Source organism: Aedes aegypti, chromosome 2 (assembly GCF_002204515.2).
Source record: "Aedes aegypti strain LVP_AGWG chromosome 2, AaegL5.0 Primary Assembly, whole genome shotgun sequence".
Classification (NCBI taxonomy): domain Eukaryota; kingdom Metazoa; phylum Arthropoda; class Insecta; order Diptera; family Culicidae; genus Aedes; species Aedes aegypti.
This window is the reverse complement of record NC_035108.1, coordinates 429740193-429761447: the sequence shown is the minus strand read 5'-3', so window position 1 is coordinate 429761447 and position 21255 is coordinate 429740193. Positions and strand designations below refer to the sequence as shown.

Sequence of the window (21255 nt, the reverse complement as noted above, 5' to 3'; positions counted from 1 at the left end):
CGATGTTGAAGAAGTACCTCCTCCAGAAGTTGCAGCTTTCGTGTCCCACTGCAGGAGACAAAACAAAGGGTTCATCATCGGATGTGACGCTAACGCCCACCACACTATCTGGAGCAGCACCGATATCAACAGTAGAGGTGAGTCTCTTTTCAGTTTTATATCTCAAAATGATATTGACATTTGTAATAGGGGTAACGCCCCTACTTTTATTAATGCTGTGAGGGAAGAAGTGTTAGACTTAACTCTCTGCAATTCAACAATATCGGGTAGCATTGAAAAATGGCGGGTATCTGATGAAATATCGCTATCAGATCATAGGCAAATTTTATTCGAATTTGCTACCAAAGATATAGTAAGGGAAACGTTTAGAAATCCCCGAAAAACCAATTGGGAACTTTATGATTCTCGGTTACGATTATAAAATGAGTCAACTTCTAACATCATTAATACATCCGTTGAACTTGAAAAGGCAGCTGACTGCCTTACTACTTCTATTATGGTGGCTTATAATGAAAGCTGTCCAATAAAGGTACGCTCTACTAGTAGAGATGTTCCTTGGTGGAATGATAGATTAGATAAACTAAGAAGAAATGCTCGTAAACTATTCAATCGGGCAAAACGTACGTCGAACTGGTCTCAGTATAGAGAGGCCTTAACCAATTACAACATAGAGATAAGAAGATCAAAGCGGAAAAATTGGAGACACATGTGTGAAAGCATAGATAGTACTCCTGAGACTGCAAGACTTCAAAAGGTTCTTTCTAAAGACCATACCAACGGTCTCGGAACACTTAAAAAGAACGACGGGTCTTTTACTGAAAATACACAAGAAACTCTAGAATTAATGATGGAAACTCATTTTCCAGGGTCACTACCATGTTCATCTGATCAAACTAGCACATTTAGCTTATCAAATGGATCGGATATGTCCAATGAAGAAGCTTCAGATCTAGCGGATCATATATTTACATATTCTAAGATAGAATGGGCATTGGACACTTTTGATCCATTTAAAACCCCAGGATTAGATGGAATTTTTCCAATACACTTGCAGAAGTGCAAGGAAAAAATTATTCCTACCCTGCTGACCCTATTCAAGTGCAGCTTTCTATTAAGGTATATTCCAACCAAATGGAGACAAGTCCGAGTGGTGTTTATACCCAAAGTAAATAAAAAGGATAAAACATTGCCGAAATCATTTAGGCCAATAAGTCTTACGTCCACATTTTTAAAATTAATGGAGAAATTAATTGATGAGTATATTAAATCAGATATAATTAAGCATAAACCGTTAAATAGAGCTCAATTTGCCTATCAGACTGGCAAATCCACGACAACGGCTCTCCATTCCTTAGTTACAAAAATAGAGAAAACTTTTGATTACAAAGAACTACTTTTGGCAGCTTTCCTTGATGTTGAAGGTGCGTTTGACAACGCTAGCTTCACATCGATGAGAAGAGCCATGAGAAGTCGGGGTTTTTCAAAAAGTATTATTGATTGGATAGAAGAGATGCTGTCAAAAAGAGAGATATCAGCATATCTTGGTGATTCAGTTGTAAGGGTAAGAGCTGTTCAAGGCTGTCCCCAAGGTGGAGTTATCTCTCCCCTCCTCTGGTCCCTAGTTGTTGATGATCTTCTTATAAAACTGCAGCATCAAGGGTTTGAAGTAATTGGATTCGCGGATGATATCATCATTATTGTTCGTGGAAAATATGATGCAATCGTTTCTGATCGAATGCAGTCTGCGTTGAGCTACACTTTAAGGTGGTGCCAAAATGAAGGGTTAAACGTTAACCCTAACAAAACCACAATTGTACCGTTTACTAAAAGACGCAAAATCTCAATATCGAGTCTAAAACTAGGAGATGTTAGACTGTCTCTGTCCTCAGAAGTAAAATTTCTTGGAGTTATCTTAGATAGTAAGCTCAGTTTTTAACAGACATGTTGAACAACAGATAGAAAAAGCAAGAAATGCTTTCTGGGGCTGCAAAAGAACTTTTGGTAGAAAATGGGGACTAAAACCAAGGATGATACTTTGGATTTATACAGCCATTGTGAGACCGACTATTACATATGCATCTGTTATTTGGTGGGAAAAAACCAAACAAATCTCAACTCAATCCAAATTGAACAAGCTGCAAAGATTGGCTACAGCTGCATTAACTGGGGCGATGCGTAGCACTCCTTCTAAAGCTTTGGACGCAATGTTGAATCTACCTCCTTTGCAAGATTTTATACAAATGGATGCTGTTAAAAATGCTTCACGACTCAGAAGGTCCTCTACTATTAATGATAGCGATCTCAAAGGACATATGAGCATCGTAAAAACATTAAATATAAATCCAATATTTTCAATAAGCGAAGATTGCATGATGAAGCGAAACTTTTTCGATCATCTCTTTTGTGTTCCTGATATAACTCGTCAGGACTGGGAAGTGGGACAACCGAACTTCCGTTCTGGCTCAACAATCTTTTTTACAGATGGCTCGAAGCAAGATAACCTTGTTGGTGCGGGAATATCTGGCCGGGAGTAAACGTTTCACTACCACTAGGTTGTTGGCCAACAGTTTTTCAGGCGGAAATTTTTGCCATCTTAGAATGTGCCGACATCTGTCTAAAAAGGCGCTATAAAAATGCTAATATCTGTATTTGTTCGGACAGTAAGGCAGCTCTCAATGCTTTAAAGTCGAACGTTTATACATCTAAACTGGTCTGGGAATGCACCATGCTACTGCAGCAGTTGTCCTGTCGCAATAAGGTCAATCTTTATTGGGTTCCTGGTCATTGCGGAATAGAAGGGAACGAGAAAGCTGATCAGCTAGCTAAAATAGGGTCATCCACTCAATTTATTGGACCTGAGCCTTATTTTGGAATAGCTCCATGTGGTTTTAAACTAGAATTAAAGAATTTAGAAAGGACAAAGATAAAACTTACCTGGACCAATACATCCGATTCCCGTCAGGCGAAACGATTCATAGAACCGGACGCCAGAAAAACACTAAGGTTAATAAACTTGAATAAACATGAGTTAAGTACTTATACTGGACTAATCACAGGTCACTGTCCTAGTAAATACCACTTAAAAATAATTGGAAAGTTGCAGGAGGATAAGTGTCGCTTCTGCAAGTTGGAGAGTGAGAGCTCTGAACATTTAATGTGCGAGTGTGTTGCACTTTACCGTAAGCGTTGTAGATATCTTGAAAAAGGCTTATTAGAGCCTTGGGAAATCTGGAACTCTCATCCCAAACAGGTACTAAGTTTCATACGAAATGCAGTACCTGATTGGGATACACGCCAACTGATGGGTGGATAGTCACTTCTTATAGTGATGAGTTCTCTCATCGCGGCAAAAACAAAGAGGATGACACCACAAAAGATCAAATAAATGGTCGCAGTGGTAATATGTCCCCGACACTGGAAAAAAGAAAAAAAAAAAAAAAAAAAAAAAGGCTCTTTATTTGAGTAGTGTTTGATCCCTCGACCTTGACGCTTGCTCCTGCGGGGGCGGGGTATGAGGGCAGGATCAAACATGTCACGCGTCGGTAGTGAAGTAGTGAAAAAGTGATCGGTTCGTTCGTAGTGTTTGATCCCTCGACCTTGACGCTTGCTCCTACGGGGGCGGGTGATGAGGGCAGGATCAAACACGTCCCGCGTCTTTCGTGAAAAAGCGCCTCGGATCGTTAGTAGTGTTTGATCTATTGATCGCGTCGGTTGCTCTTGCGGGGGCGAGTGATGAACAATTGTTTGGCGTACAAGCTAGTATCGAATCATATCGCGAATCCGGTTAGGCGTGATAATATCATGGATCGCATCACCAAAGATTGGTGACTCCCAGATATCTACCTTATCCCACTAACCCAATATCCTTTCCATGACAACCGTGGAGATACAGAGGTGATCTCGGTCTCTAGTAACAACGGTAGTCATACTAACAATCCTTCCCTTCCCCGATGACCGTAAGGACGAGGCCGGCGCCGTTATTGACTTTTAAATTTGAGCTCTCGATTTGTGCACATTGAAGAATGGTAAGCTAATCCCAAGCCCCATTCATTAATTCCCTGTGCAACTTCGATTGTTCCGGTCAATCACGGAGTAGCAAATACGAATTGTACGGTCATCTATGCTTATGCTTATGCTATGCTTATAAACTAAGGCTCTTTATTTAAAACTTTCAAATATTCATGTTGTTACAATGACAGGGATTTCAATAAATTGGTCTGATGAAGTTACCTATCTAGGACTTATGCTAGATAAAAAATTTCCTTTCAAAAATCACATTGAGGGCATTGAAGCAAAATATAACAAAAAATGTATGTATGCACTTATCAACATAAAATCGAAACTTCAACGTTTGAAATTTAAATGAGCAGGTTAAAATGATACCAATGAAGAATTTAAGCATAGCATATCATAACACCGACTAACTGTACATGGCCAAAATTGCTACTCCATACTTGATCGGAGCTTCGTTCCAAATGAATAAGACATGGGACATTCCGCTAATTCTCGAAGTTGACATTTGAGCAGACACCATATTACTAATCAACAACTGCGCCGGCCAAGTCCTTACAGTCTGTTGGGATGAGGGAAGAATATCATTGTGTAATAATTGTTGGTTCTATAGATCGACAATACCTATACATCTCCACAATCACCATCGGAAAAATAATACTATTAAAGAAATTAAAAACGAAAACATATTTAGAACACCCGTCAGCTGGGGAGAACTACTGTGCGACGTCTGAAAGCTACGTACGTGCTAGTGCCCTTACAGACATGGCGAACAGTCACACAATGTGGTGCGGGTGGTAAAGATGCGGACGGAGACAGCGCTGGCTGGTGCGGTGCCCAGTGTTGTGAAAAACTCAATTTCTCACAACTCACGCTTGAGATTTTTCATGCGTGAGTTGTCAATCATGCAACTCAGCAGTCAAAAAATCATGGGTGAGTTGGCTCACCTTTTTGACTCATTGTCTCGTATTTCCACACTTTACTCACACACGACAATAATTTCTTGTTAGTCTGGTAAAATTATAGTAATCCCTTCTAACGTAAACAACAACATTCGGGTTTCACGAGTTTTTGCCGGGTTTTGCGACTGAATCATTTTTTACGGTTTGAGTTGATTGAGTTGATTTTGCATCAAAATCTCATGCGTGAGATTTGCGAAGCAGATCTCAAATGAGTTTGCTCTCACGGGAGAGCGTATTGATTGAGATTTTGAGTGTGAGTCTATCAACACTGGCGGTGCCGACCAGGGAACGACACACTACACCCAGTCAAGTCAGAATCGATTCAGAATCAGCTGAGCGGCCCCATAGCTCCTATCCTGCACGGAAAGATGGATGGGATGGTGGTGGAGCTGGTCGTGAGCTAGGTCGTCGGATGTCTAGATATGACATGCGAACCGCACACACTGTAACTAACCAGATCAATCATTGCGATGGAAATGGTTGTGAGAAATGACGACTTCGGGGGCATAACTGAAGATTTCAAGTCAAATTAATGAGAACGACGTCAGCAGCTGCTGCAGGTGTCGAGAGTGGAGATAAAGCCAAGATGGCTGCCCATAAGACGCTTGATTGCTGCTATGTGTACGGGACGGTAGTGATGTTATTCTTTTTTTTTTTTTACTGCCTCTTTGCCACATTTACCCCACAGTTCCAACAAGGCAAAATAAATGCGCGAAGGCAAAGAAGAATGGCAACGACCCCGAGCGGTTTTCGGTGGTGAGTGCGAAGATTTGAGCACGCGACACATACACACCTGGATAGCAATCGGAAGCGAGATATCGCGAGAAATGGTTACAGAAATCGAAAAAAAGTATGTTTAGTCAACCAGTGCAGCACAGCGTGTGACTATAAAATGGACGTCTAGAGAAACATGTTCACAATAAAAGAGAATGGAAATTAACGTCCGATTTAGAGGTGTCATGTTCGCTTCTATTGAGCTGAGAAAGAAGAAAAGTACAGTTGAGCAAACAACCCCATTATTGCTTACCCCATCGTTCAACCAATTAGACACACGTGAGACCGTATTCAAATTTTCACACAGGAAGTCCTGTAACATATTAGACAACCTCTCGGAAAAGAAGCTCATATCACACAAACACATGCCCCCGGTTCGTTGCAAAACCAGTGTGTGGTACGAGACATTTTTATTGCCCAGCCCCGTAACTGTTTCAGTAGAAATCAGCTCAATAGAGAAAAACTCAAATTCATCTTCATCGATCCGATCCGTCTTGGGCTGGCGCAAAGTTTCGATTAGTCGTTACCGTCGTCAACGTTGGCAGTGCTTTAACTCAGCGGTTCCCAACCGGTGTTCCACAGACCACTAGGGGGCTGTGAGGACTTCCCAGGGGGTCCGCGGAACCATTACTAAAATATTATTTTCTTGATTGATGAACAGATTTCAGTGCTACACCTTCACGTAGGATTCATCACCAAGCTCAGAAAACCTAGGTTATTATTTTGTCAGGCTGCCATTCTGACGGAATTTTTGATAGATTTCTAGTCGAATCCACAGTGGCTCCTTGGACAATATTAGAAATTATCAAGCATACCTTTTAGGTGAAATTGGGTTCCGTGTAAAATTCATCAATGACATTTTTCCATCACATTTTTAACAATTTTCATGTTTTGATTATTCACACTTTTCTACTATATAGGGAGCTGGATCCTACTCTTGGCACTTTTGATACACTTTGACAGTGGGGTTTTTTGAAAGCTACAGAGCTATTTTTTGGCCACAATATGCGTCGTACTGAAGTGCTGCTTATAGCAAAATTTCAGACGATTCGGCCGAGAAAAACCCCCCATGCCAAAGAGAATCATGGAAGTGCCCAAGTGGTTCTGCACCCTATGTCATTTTTCTTCAACATATATCTATCAATTTTCTTGTTGTATTCCAACTTTTTGTAAAGCAATGGTATCATTAATAAAAGCAACGTTTATTTTTTTTTTTCAATTATTTCTTGGACCGTCCCACGGTTAGTTGCGGATAATTTTCAAACGGTTCCCATCCTCCTATGGATAAGTGCCTTACCAGATATTAAAACGTAAGCCGTAAAATTTTTGATGAAATAAAGGAAACATTTAAAGAAGTCCTGACAATATATTTCAATTACTCCCATGATCCTCTAGGGCGTAAATCTCATTAAAAAAATTGAATGATTCTTCTTCAGGATGTATATTGAAAGAGTTTTAGCATCACATCTCTTGAATTTCATTCTTATTTTAAATTAACTCGAATTATTAAGCATATGAAATATTTTCTTAAATTACAATTCTTTCAAGGGTCGTAGAACATAATGTCAAAGAGGGTCACAACTCTCAAAAAGGTTGGAAGCCACTGCTTGAACTGCTCTCTATACACTGTTCATGTGTAACTATACCATCCCAAATACACAAATACGAAATGAGAAAATGGAATCAAACTCTCGGCCACCACAGACGTGACTACCTTTAGAGCAGGGCTGCATGACACAAGAGCAACACCACCAGCAACCAAGTGGAGGACTCATAAAAACCCGAACTAGAGACACACGAAGCGGCGGGAGGGCGCGCATTTTAGTGCGCTCTTTTCCCAATTGTCTTCTTGTTGTGTGTGATACTTTTGCTTACTCTCGCCCCATGGTTTATATGCCGCATATAAAGCACAGTGATTCTCTTTGCGCTCTCAAGATTAACTCAAAAACCCAAGCTCGGACGCGAACGGATGGCACTCTACTTCTTCTTCTGGCCAGTAGGTCTACTTTTTCTTCTTTTTGCCTCGAATCTACATCCATTAAGTAACGACACGAGACGCGATATGCTCACATTTGACTAAAACTAAAATGACAGCTATCGCGCGGGGACGTTACTACCTCACTTCGCACATAATACGTTGGCTTGTTCTACGACTTGGAATGGAACGCATCTTCAGTGTCATTTTTCACATTATTCCGTTATCAAAATCTATGAACTATTTTGATATGATATGCTATTAAAGCATAAAAATTAATTTGAATTTAGTCAAAAGAGCTGAATTAAATATCTGCTAAATTGACGCCAAAAACATCATTGAATAATATCAAGGAGTTCTTCTGTGGTGCATAAATAGCTATTCAGCTGAGTGGTGTGTTCGAGTCACAATCCGGTTGACGAACTTTCCTTTCGGTTTGGATTTTTTTTTGAGTTTCCAGGCCATAGAGAATTTACGTGCTTGCCCCACGATATGAAAATGTGAAAATGGTCAAATCAGTATAAACAAATCAAATCTCGCGTAACTTTTCGAAAGCGCCAAACCTTCAAGTTCTCTTCTCTCGCTCTCCTCCGATCATAACATTTCAATATTAATGCTTTTGGGAAGTTTTTCACGATAGATCGAAAGACAATGCACAGTTAAAAATAATGAAGATCACACGTCATATAAACTTCATTTCTCGCGTAACAATTCAAAAGGGCCAATCCTCAGATCGTTGACTCTGAGAAAATTCGATTTGAATATTATTCACCACATTTTAAATTCCTATTTTTCAGTATTCAATTCAATCAATGTGATTTCTTGCTAGTTGAGTGACGAATTACTATTACTACACGCTAATAATTGATTTTATTCTGAAAACTGACAAAAATGTGGAAAAAATGATAAGTTTAACCCGTATAGGCCTGAGTGAAAGCAAAAATACTGAAACCCTCACCGCTCAGCGAATTCTTAACGGATTCAATTGATTTTTTGTCAGTTCACTGGCCCACATATCTAGTTTCTAGAAGTGGCCAGAGAATCTCGGAAATATTTCTGTGGCCAGAGTTATTCCGGTGGGTTATTGGGTCAAGTCGGGTAAAAAAGGGCTATTTTTTGGGACATGCCAAGTTACCTTTATTTATTTGCAATGACAATAATTTTAATTTGCATAAACCATTAAGATCTGATATTCAACATTATGAATTAAGAGTTTTGCACCGTTTAAAATATACCGGATGTGACCATTCGGACGTAATGCCCGGGAGAGCCGGCTGTAGATTTGTTGGATACTAAACCGTTTCAATTCTCGAAAAGTAGAAATCAAACATAATTTTGCACTAAAATGTGTTCCCATAAGCTTGGCACAGATGTTCAGATACAAACTGGCCACTTTATCATAAGTTTGAGGCGTCCCGGGACTCGAAAATAATCATTTATAGGAATAATCAAATGCAAAACTCATAGTTATCCAATTTAATCGTTTCTCAAAAAGTTTACAAAGATGCAATTTTCTTAAAATTTCGTCATGTAGTGGCCACATTATAGCCGATTCCGGAAATTATCTGTGACTTGAAATTTGCCTACCTTGAGGGGCACAAACGCACAGTATCCTTCTCACCCGACCTGACCCAGTGATCCACCGGAATAACTCCGGACACAAAAATATTTCCGCGTTCCTCTGTCCACTTCTAGAAACTAGATATGAGTGCCAGTATACTGACAAAAAATCATTTGAATCCATTAAGAATTCGCTGAACAGTAAGGGTTTTAAAATTTTTGCTTTCACTCAGGCCTATACGGGTTAAATGCTTGGCCCATTTTCGATTTTCATCAAGGCATGGGCCTTTTTTATTGGCCAAAATAGAATTTTATTAGCGTGCTTGGCCCAAGGCTAGGCCTTTTCGGTTGTCAATGAATGAGCAAGAGAGAGTCATTGGCCTCTCACCATGCTAAGGCCAATGACAGTTTGCGAAATTTTCCGAATGTAGGCCCTCTTGATGCAGCGAGAACCAATCATTGGCCTTTTCGAGTGGGGGCCAATGAATGATTTGGAAAAAAGCGGTTATTGGCCGTTTTGAAAACCGAGTTTATAACGGTAAGTTTTATGATTATGTTGACAATGTTTGCATAGTTTGTGGGTGTTGGGAGATGCTATCGAATGGTATCAAAACCCGATTTGTTTACAATTTGATCATTGGCCCTTTAGAACTGTTACGCGAGATTTATGCGATGTACACATGACGTCATGTAAATTTCAGTTTGAAATCATGTAAAAATGTGTTATACGTCATGTAATCACTAAGAATCCTGGGGGCTCTAGAGAGTCTTTGTTTTGCAGATAGGACCATTTGTCTTGCTGAAATGGTAAAGAAGGTTTTAAGAAAATATCAATTTCTGCATATAGAACACTAAACTGAGAAGCAAGTTTTATCTTAGGTGGGAAGCAACATAAAATAGAAATTGAAAGATACAGTCAACTATCCACAACAAGATATTTTATCTCTCAATATCGATATGTAATAAAAAAAAACCTTTGGTTACTTATTACTCACAGGGTCTTTGAACCAAAGGTTGCAACATTTTATAATTATGTTCTGAAAATTTGGTTGAAGTATCATAATTTTTCAAATGAAGCAACACGCTCGTGTTTGTATCTCTTGACAACATTGCCTGTAAAAACATAACTGTCCCATATGAACTTTTGAAACAACACCTTTTTTCACCACAACCTTCATATTTTAATATATACTTTACTTTGCATATGCAAACTAACACACATTTAAAATGCAGTGAAAAAATATGAAGTTGGTGCAGTCCAATATTGAAAACTAAAGGCTCCATATGTCAGGTCGTCAGTTTTTGCTGATCAATAGAATCACTATATGGTATCAGTACGGTAATTCTAAATCCATATATGAAGATCTGTACTAAAAATTATGAATATTTGCATAAGAAGCCAAACCTCAAAGTTTGGGGCCTATTCACAAATTTCATAGCGCTGCAAGGTGTGGGTGGGTGTCTTGAAGATGTTACAGCTCATACGAAATTTGGAAAATGGTCATAAAAATTGCGTTACGAGGGGGTGGGTGGGTGTCATTATGGCTATTTTTGGCGTTATGAAATTTGTGAACAAACCCTTGAGTGCTATTTCTTCAATGCCTACTTTTTCCATATGGGACAGTTACTCCTTTATAGGCAGTACAAGCTAACTTCAATAAGACAATCCTACTTTGATGACTTATAACTTCTGAATGGATTTGTGAATGTTTTGAAAACGTAAATTTAGTACAATTTTAACCATTAATAACTTTACACCGAAACAACGCGCCAAAATAGTGACGCTTCATAATGAAAACAATCTTTCTGTTGTGTCAACTAAACGTTCATATCCTTGAAAATATCATGGTCAATAGGCACCATCTGGCGGCATTAATAAGCAAAAATATTGCTTTTTGCATTTGAGAAGCAAATCTTGACTAAACGTCCTCCAAATTCGGTAACACAAAACAATCAAAGGACACTTAGCAACGATTGAATAAATCACCGCCGCCCTAGCAAGATAAATCTATCTTTGACATCGGATTTCTTGTCAAAAATCTTACCGCGTTTGGTGTTCCCGCATTTGATATTTGCATTTCAAACGCACACAGCAATACCACATTTGAGGAGCAGCAAATCGCTTTGAGATTCATGAAACGCCATTACATGTCCAATAGGGGGCCGGCTTTTATGTCAAAACATCCATAGGGCCATATTTATTCAAGCAGTATGAAGTAGTCAATCAAAATCGATATTTTTGGACGTTGGTTCATTATGTCTGTCAAATGCGTGAAATAGGTCCTGACAGTTACTGGTTTCAATAAGACGACGCTCTGTGTGTTCACTACAAATCAAACTGTTCAGGTTTTACAACAAAAACCCCTGGACGTCTGATGTCAAAAATATGGAGCATTTAAATTGAATTTGGGGATCCTGATTTGACTCACTCTGACATTTTTTTTATGGAGCTTTTTGAAAAGTTAAGTTGATGCATACAAATCTCGGAACATTAGCAATCTCAAGGCAAACACTGGTGCCAAAATCATTGCAAAAGCTATCGAAAAGCTTTAAAAAGTTTTTTATAGGACTTAACCCTAAACCGTCGTATTAGGGTTTTCCCCTCCCGTCTAATACCAAAACCAAAGTTTTGAAGCTGACTTTCGACAAGATTTGTCCTGCAACGGTCGAGAACTGTCCTGGCCACGTCCTTGCGAAAACGAAATGAGAGGGAACGATTCAATTAATGTCTAGTTAAGAGAGTTGCTAATGACTCTACATCCTTCGACTGAGGTTATGTTGTTGAAACAATGTTGACTAAGCAGTCTTTAGGGAATCGAAAGCGCAAGTTTTTCTTTTTAATTTTAATCGACTTTTCGATCCTTTTGGGACTTTTTTCAAGAATTCAATACAGTTTCCTAGTCAAGATAACTTCGCTTAACTCGGAATTGTCACACGGAATTAACGGTATCGATTGAGTCTGACTGGTTGTAAGCCTTCGTAATGCGGACAACTCCTACCTAACGAGCGGTCTGGAATTCGGTGTCTTATCGTTATAACTTCCACCATGGTGGCATATCATTATTATAAATCAAAAGTAAGCTAACTGAATATGTTGAGTTCTTTTCAATCATGAAATACTGACAAATCGTTGGCTGTGTGACGGAACTGATTCAACCATACCTAGACGAAACTACTGTGTAATACCTATTAAGAAAAAGGTAATAATTGGCCTTAAAGTAGCATGTAATAGATTACCACGTAGATCAAATGTTTAGAGCATTAAGTTAACCCTATACAACCTCCGGCTGAGAGCGGTGCATTGAGTTTTAAATAAGTTACTAAGCTCTTAGATAATTTTTTTTTAAATTAATTTTGATTTCACTGTTGAAATTAACATTGACTGAAATCAGATGTACATATAATAGCATTCATGGTAGTTAGTAACGGATAACATTACTACTAAGGCAATCATTCCCAGTACGAAAAAATCTCCAATATATACACTGTCAGCACACTTCGCAGGCATTGGAATCTATAGCTCACTCATCAACCCACCCGTCACTCTAATCGCAATGCATTTGAATTCACAAAATGGAATCTCGCCCGAACAGTATAGTAGTTCGTTGGTCCGCAAGACATCGGCCCCCACAGAATACACTCATGCGCCCATCATCACTACTGCGGCTTCCAATCCAACCAGCAACCGGGTCTGTTTCGTCGAGTGATTTCATGTTACGATTGTAAAATTGCGGTCCATTATTTTTCGTGCTACTCCATGTTCCCATTGCTATTTCTTTCGCTTTGCTTCCTGATGGGGTCTGTCTCTCTTCTGTGTCTCTGTTTACTCTCCCGTGTTTCGTTCGAGTATGATTTTTCGAATCGATGTAAATCGTGTAAATTCATTATTGTTGTATAAAAGTATTTCAATCATGTTGAAACTCTCTTTAGATCTCTCGTATGTTTTCAACACACATTTCAGTAGTATAGGCAATATACATACTTTGTTGTAAATTGATAGTTTGTAGAAAAAAATAAACACTTATGTTTGTTTTTGTCGATTACGACCTATTCAAAAGCAATACTGCTCTAGTCAACACAACACACCGGTCATAGTTAATGCTAGCATTTGTGGCTTTCATGTTCACTTCAAAAAACGGCTGTTTAGTAGTACAATATCGCCACCGGTGAATAGCGCTAGTATGGTAACTGTTTTTGCGTTTTCATCGTTTCATTAGAGCTTATTGGTGGTATTCTTGAACTGTTCGAGTTTCACTTTTTCTTCTTAGCATTTCTCGCCTCAACGCGGACAAACAGAATGATATAACATAGAAGCTCAACTTCGTCACTTTATACGTACACAATCACTTAAGAAGAGCACTTTTGAACCCAGCGGAGTTGCCGCGATTCGTCTCCAGGGCTAACTCATTTATAAGGTATTTTTTATTTCTCTTTTGCCTACCAAAGGTTTCTTGGTGGTATTCTTCGTTATCACATCCACATCCACCTTCTTGCACTCTTCGAACTGGTAGATTTCATTTCGCTACTTACTATTCCTGTTGTTCGAGTCTGTTGCCTTCTGTACACATAAAACCAGCGACAACCGGAGACGAACGCGTATGAAGGTTTATGATTTTCGAAAGCAAACATTTCTCTCTCCCTCTCGACTTGCTCATACCGTGTCGCGTTGGCTCTCGAGACAATTCTAGATGATTCTAACCTCAAAACTCACTTTTCCAATTAAAAATGTCACCCGCATGCAATCGATTTTCTCGTCGTCGCGGAGGAATTTTTCCTCACCGCAAAGGTCTATGAATGAGTACTTCATCTAACACTGTCGTCGTTTTTGCTGACACGAGCGAGTAAAATTGTATGAAAACAAAAATAAGAACCTACACAATACTGACAGCGAATGTCACGCAAAAGGAAACTGAGAAAAATGTTCGTGTATTTTGTACAAAATATTTTGCCGATTTTGTTTTGCTCCAACTCAAATCGAATGATATGAAAATTTCAACGCGATTTTGAAAATTGATCGTTATGAAAATGATTTGCATTAAAATGAATTTCATTCAGCACACCACCACTTGACAAATGACACTCGTGAAAAATCAATGATAATTTTGGACGCTGCTACCAACCCATCACTACACAAATTGCACGTACATGGAATGCGATTTCACGTTCGAAACGAACGAGCGCTGATTTTTCCTCGTATACACTGCACCTTTAGCTCCACCATTAACATACCCCGAATGATGGCGAATGAGAAGTACTTTCGACTGGGTGTCTCATTGATTAATTTTCATCGTCTTTTTTTCGATCGATTCTGGGCCCAGAACGGCCAAATTCCATCATTCCGGTGCACACAATCGACTCGGCTCACTTTTCCCGATATTTTCGACGCGTTTCAGGCCACTTTTGTTCGCAAATTGGTTAGATCAACTTTTTAACTCACAATTAAAATTAAAACATACGCCGACATCATTGTTTCTCTGTACCTCTTTCAGAGACGAATGTGGCGAAAAAAAAACTTTCAATTCAATAATTATTATCCGACCAAAGCGCTGCCATCGCACGGACACATGAAAAAGCTTGCTAGTATTTGTGTGGCCACGGTTCAATAGTACAGCTTCAATTCCTATTTGGATTCCGCAGCAGTGTAGATGTGAAATTTTTGCATCGGATATCACAGTGTCGGAAATAACTATGAGAAACTCGCCGACAACACACCACTACGAGTAGTAACTCGTTTGCCTATATTGGTGCGATATCATAGAAGTCAGGCCGTGTGTTCATTGCGCTCGGTTGATGTTAAATGTATCACATTCGAAAACTGTTTCCACCTTCACCGTCTTCCCATTCCGACCCGTCCGACCACAAGCGCATTATCTTGATTCACCAAACCAAACGATAGATGTATGATGATTGGAACCAACAAGCTGAAGTGGTGTACCCTGACAGGCAACCCCCATCGGCTATATTGGTTAGACGGGGAAAAAGTGTCAGCGAAGGCTTATAGGCCAGGGGAAGTGGTTCACCTAGAGTGAATTTATGTCAAAGAAAAAGTAGATTTTGTATGAGAATTGACAGCAAAATGAATGACAAGTTCATCCACTTCTCCTGGCCTATGGAGGCTCTATCAGGATTTTCAATTCATAAGAGTATCAGCGAAGCAGGTGAATATCGGCCTAATTTATTGTATTAAGGCTAAGTAGCCCGTCATTCGTTTTGGCAACGATGATGACTTTTCAGCTTGCATTTCAAAGTGATAAAACTCGGTTTTGATAGTTTATGATGACTTGAAAAAGTATCACTGTACGCGCTAACATGCATAAAGTATGCTGATACTTTTTCAGCTGAGTCAGTGCAAAACCAACTGATTTTCTTTGATTCGAAATCGTGAGATGAATTAGCAACAATCATCAACGACGCGTACAAATTTCAATGACGGCCTACTTCGCCTTAACGAAGCATGGCAATATTTGGCAGAATAGGGTCCTAAAGCCCTGTCCCAATTTTAGTGCCAAACGCTTAAGTTTCGGCCAAAAACACATGTTTACTCAATTTTCTAATGTTTTCCGTTGGTTCAAGCCCAAAAAACATTTTTTTTAGATTTTGTCACATCTTTTGGCTTAAACTCAAATTTTGGGTGTATTTTGTTTTCCGTGTCCCTTACGAAATGTCAGATAGGAACAACCCCAGTGGTCGAACTAAAACCCCTATGGTGTTTTTGTCGACTAAGCGAACGTCAAACATGATCAAAAGTGTCAAGGTTCATTTATGGACCAAATTTTTAAATTAAAGTTTAAACATGATACAGCCATTATTTAAGCGGGAAAAATTGCTAAAGTAGTTACAGTAACATGCTTTTTCGTGTTATTAAATAAAAACAAGATCTCATTAAAAATTTTAGGACCCAATTGGAATGTTTCTTGACAATCAATTTGTGCCAAAAAATTTCGAAAAAGTTTGAATAGTTTGCCTAATTTGAATTGTTTTTTTAAATACTCGACTTAGTTGTATCATTTTAGCAATAAGAGAAGAACGTGTTTCTGTTTCAAGAGTTAATTATATAATGAGCCAGTCTAATGTTAGTCTTTTTCTGAGTCCTAAGTTAAGGCCTATTATCGCCTACTACATCTAAGGTATCCTGACACCTCCTTGACACTATCGATTTCCTTATACATAACTTTCTTAGCTTGACAATAATCAACAAGTGACTCAAATTTTCCTGACCCAACCCTTTTCTAACTGCAAATGTGTTGATGGTGCGATCAAAAATTTGTCCAAGCTTCGCCTAGGTTAACTTTTTAGCGTGAAATCTGCTTGAGAATGTAACCTGTCTTGCGCTTTTCTTTTGTGGTTAATGGAAAAATTAACAACAGGCTTGCTTCGTGTTAACCAAAACAGCAAGAAAATTGGCAACATTTTCGTTATCACCCCCGTAACAGTTAGCTTTTCATGCTTGAATTGACCTAAATTTACTTAAGTTTTATTAAATTTAGACTTTTTCCTGAACTGCAACAGTTGTTAATAGAACAATAATCTACCATCACTTCTAATGCAATTTAACGCCAATCTGGAAATAAGCTGGACAACGGTAGCAACAGCATTCGTTCGTCACTTTACATCACTGAACTGAACAATAACTTCATTTGATGTATGATTCACTTTTCGCCATGCAGCTTTACTCCTTTGCGAGATGTCCGAGTCAGTCACTTTGGGTTTATTATTAGTCCCTATATTTATTTGAAAGGCACTCTGTGTACTTGGTCGCTACTTTGTCGGGTATCATAGTGGTTCTGTAATTACTACACTGATACAGAATTAATTTTTATCCTAATGCTTATTTCAATTTCACACTCCAGAGCGTACCATATCAAGAGGTTAGAAGAGAGATTCTACTGTTTTTATGCTGTTTATGTTTTATCCATATCCATAAAGCCATAGTCCATTGTTGTGCGATGGTTTATTTTGCCGTATTGGAGAGTCTATGTGTCTCAGTCACCATTCGATACTGACGGAAGATTCACGCCACTGATCAATTTGCACTCGGTTTACGGTACATAATTGCTGAATATAAATATTAAATAGTGCTTACCTCAAGTCCTGTATGAAATCCGCATCACAAATTTTGATTTTCATCACATTTTTTGGAAAAACAGCATCGAACATTCGAATTTCTTGAATGTTTTAAAGCTTTTAAACAATTGAACTAAAGCTACGTAAAAAAATATTTTAAGTCAGACACAGCTCGCTGATGTAGTTCCTAACACAGCATAGCTGTTTGACTCCAAAACATCAGCCTATAACATTTGAACCGAACGACGTCATGCAGAATGAGAATCTGTAAGAAAGAGAAAAGGAAGGGTTAATGAGTAAGGTGACATAAAAAGTGAATATGATTTTTTAATTTTTGCCGCAGTCCCAAGAAAAAATACTTATAATTAATTTATGATCTATAATTAAATGTGAAGAAGGAACACTGAAATCAATGTTGAAGTAACCGTTATCATGACCATGTAGTTAAGAATACTATTCCAGGATACAGTTAAATTAACTGCAGTCAGTCATGGCCTGGTTTAAAATAATTGCCTGAATTGATCATGGTTGATTCTTCTTCAATTGCATCAAGAGGTGCCATTTCTGTTTTTCGAAGACCAAAGTTGAACGATGTGTTTTGAAAAAGTTGTAAAATTATAACTAAATTTAATAAAAATTGCTTGTAGTGCCAAAATTAACAGATATTATAAAAAGTGTAAGCTTTGTTTGTTTTCCAATCATGGTTTAGCTCTAATGGTACATTTTTTCTCTTTCATTGTAAACAATAGCTGAAAACATCAGGAAATGAAAATGCTTTCCCAAGATATTCTTCGAATGAATACGGTAGTTTTTTACATAGGTAAGTTAACTTTCTATAATTTTTTGACGAATTTTAAATTATTTCTCTACTGTTAAACAGATTACTGCATGAATGCAATTGGACCTGGATGCTACATTTCCAATACCAGCTGCCTGCTAAAGTCGAGCTATAGTATACAAATAATAAGTGTTAAATACTGTAAAATTGTTAGCCATGTTAATAAAAATGATTGATTCCGATGTTTGACTATATAAGATCATTCGCAATGCATTCGGGTTTGCGAATTTGTGGTATCAGATATTCCCTAAATTCACAAATTTAGATGCGTTGCGCGTGAAACATTATCAAGTTCTGGAACATGTCACAAATACTACAAACGTACAGTACATTTTACTACACAAATGTGGTCAATTTAAACGCAACTGATGATTCGCAGAATAACTCAAAATTATTGTTATGGTTACCACAAAACATGGTAATTTTTACCGACTCTCTTATACGCAGTCCCCATGGTAAATCTCATTACAAAATCCGTTTGAGATGAGCGTAATGTTTAGTCTGCACAAATAAAGTGGCGTTGTGCATTTAAATTAAACCATCAACATGGTAATTTTGACCGCAAGGCTATTTTCAGTGAAGGAAAACAGGGAAATTGTTAAAAAAAAATGCTCGTACCAACTCAATTCTATTCTGAAAATAAAATGCTCGTACCAACTCAATTCTTTTCTGAAAATACAATTCTATTATTGATCATAATAAGAGCCTGGACTTTAACCCTTTCGTTCTATTGGAGGGATAAGAGGGGGGGTCTAGACTCAGCGCTGGTAACGAATAAGTGTCTTAACAATAAAATCTTTGGAGACCAGTTTTTTTGTTTTTCTTTTACGGAGTTCCTAATTAATTTCTCTAAAACATCAATTCAAGATACCTTCTTCTTCTTTCTGGCGTTACGTCCCCATTGGGACAGAGCCTGCTTCTCAGCTAGTGTTCTTATGAGCACTTCCACAGTTATTAACTGAGAGCTTACTATGTCAATGACCATTTTTGCATGTGTATATCGTGTGGCAGGTACGATACTCTATGCCCTGGGAAGTAGAGAAAATTTCCAACCCGAAAAGATCCTCGACCGGTGAGATTCGAACCCACGACCCTCAACTTGGTCTTGCTGAATAGCTGCGCGTTTACCGCTACGGCTATGTGACCCCCAAGATACCTTACTCCAGAGATTTCACCAGAAATCATCTAAAAGGTTGCTCAGAAATTCATAAACCCTCAGGAATTCATCCATCCATTTATTCATTGCTTTAACTAGGATTTTTTCGAAGATTTCATGTCTAAAGAATGAATACTACTGGCCGTCACAATGACCCTGCTCGCGTTTTCAAAGGCTTTCAAGCTTCTAATTTAAAGCTTTTCGTTATTGCAAAAGAAAAATTGCAATGCTCTCTATTGCTTCCTTCGTGAAATTTGTGTCTTTAAAGATGATACAAAATTTTCATCCAAAAAAAAACTGAAGGCACAGTAAAATCCCAAAATTGTCTGCCTGTCAGTAACGCTTTGAAATGTTTCTCTGAAATACCTCATATGTTTTGAAGTAATACAACAGTTTTATTTTAATGATATAATACTACAATACAACAGCTATGCAGCAGAATATTCGAGTTTTTTTTGTAACATTCTTCTCTCTGATTTTTAGAATATTCTGGAAGTTTTGAAATGTTTCACAGCAGAAGAAACGTTGCACCAGCATTAAAGCAATTTTGTAGTTATGAATATTAACCGCCTGTCGATACCGGGTGATTTTGAAAAAAATAAAATAAAATAATAACCGATATGTTCTAATTTTTAATATTACATCTCAACTGATGTTCTGTATTCTAAGAGCACTACCACAATTATTATTAAAGAAATGTCTTTGCTTTCGAGCATCCATTATAGAAAGGCCGTACATAGTTTTAAGCTTCCGAATTCCGTCGGAACGTGGCTAGCCACGTTTGGTAAGCTAGTTAGTCTAGAATTCCCAGCGAATTGCTCAAAAATTATTCAGGAATTCTTCCAGGGAGTTGTCAATGGAATATTTCAGAAATTCTTGTAGAAATTGCTGAAAAATCGGGGCGTATTTCTATTAGAAATTCTAAAGTAATTCCTGAATCCTGCAAGATTTTTTGAAGAAACTCCTGGAATCAAGATTTTGTAGATCTTGAAGACCCTTCTCATAACTGACTCTTTGACTGCTATACCAACTTTCCAAGGTTGATTGTTACAACTTTGATTCTTCAATTTTAGGCTATTTTGTTTTGAAGATTCTTTGAATATTTTTTGCATACCTATCCTTCTATATTTGCTTGATTACTTGAATGATTGAAAACCATCCCTAATGAATTTCTTACAAAATTCTAAGCAGTATAGACTTCTCCAGATTCTATAACACGATTTTAAAATTAGTTTTTGGTGGGAATCTTGCGATGGATTCAAAAATGCATGTAGGATTTTTCTCAGCCAAATTGTCAGTAGCTTAAAAAAAACTCTGCTAAAGGGAATCAAAAGTACCATGAATAGAATCCTGCTCCCTGATGGTTTTACTTGACAAAATAATCCTGATGATTTTACATGACAAATTACTCGTTAAATTTTTGTAAAAACCGCTGGAGTTATCCGCGCATGACATACCAAGAGATATTTCTAAAGGCACTTCATGCTTGGTCCAATTTATTGAAGAGTCACTAGAAGAGTTTTCAAAAGATTACCTGAAATAATCCCTGGAGGAGTTTTTGGAGCTAGGGCTAGGGGAAACTGTGGATGAATGCCATATAAAAATGACTGGAAGAATAATTGATTAAAAAAAATCGGCGTGGAAGCTCTTGGAATTCTGGAGAGATTGAAAAATAGAGATAGCAATTGAGAGAAATTTAATTCAAAATGTAGGTATGTATCCCGTCCAGTCAAGATTAATATTGAAAAAGCTATCACTCTTGCTGCTGAAATTGACAATTGCAATATAATTCAAGACTAACAATTCAAAAGGCCTCATCTCCAAAAAGTAAACAATGAGAAAAATGCAATCTTGTTTTGTCAAACAATAAATCAAATTTCAATTATGAATTTAAGCATTGTATGTTATTTTATCG

The 21255-nt window shown here is 38.0% G+C and overlaps 1 protein-coding gene across 11 annotated transcripts in view; it reads right to left on the bottom strand.

Annotated features, from left to right (window-relative positions):
- Positions 1 to 21255, bottom strand: part of LOC5573942 — a 126099-nt gene that overhangs the window by 89489 nt on the left and 15355 nt on the right. For 6 of the 11 annotated variants that reach the window (XM_021847697.1, XM_021847704.1, XM_021847708.1 and 3 more), the window contains exon 2: positions 17366 to 17611. The exons of 3 other annotated variants lie outside the window; for them this stretch is intronic. The gene's annotated coding sequence lies outside the window, so the exon portion shown is untranslated. Of the gene's footprint in view, positions 1 to 14427; positions 14784 to 17365; positions 17612 to 21255 lie in introns of those variants that run through there. 2 more of the 11 variants (XM_021847699.1, XM_021847701.1) reach the window with 2 other exon arrangements.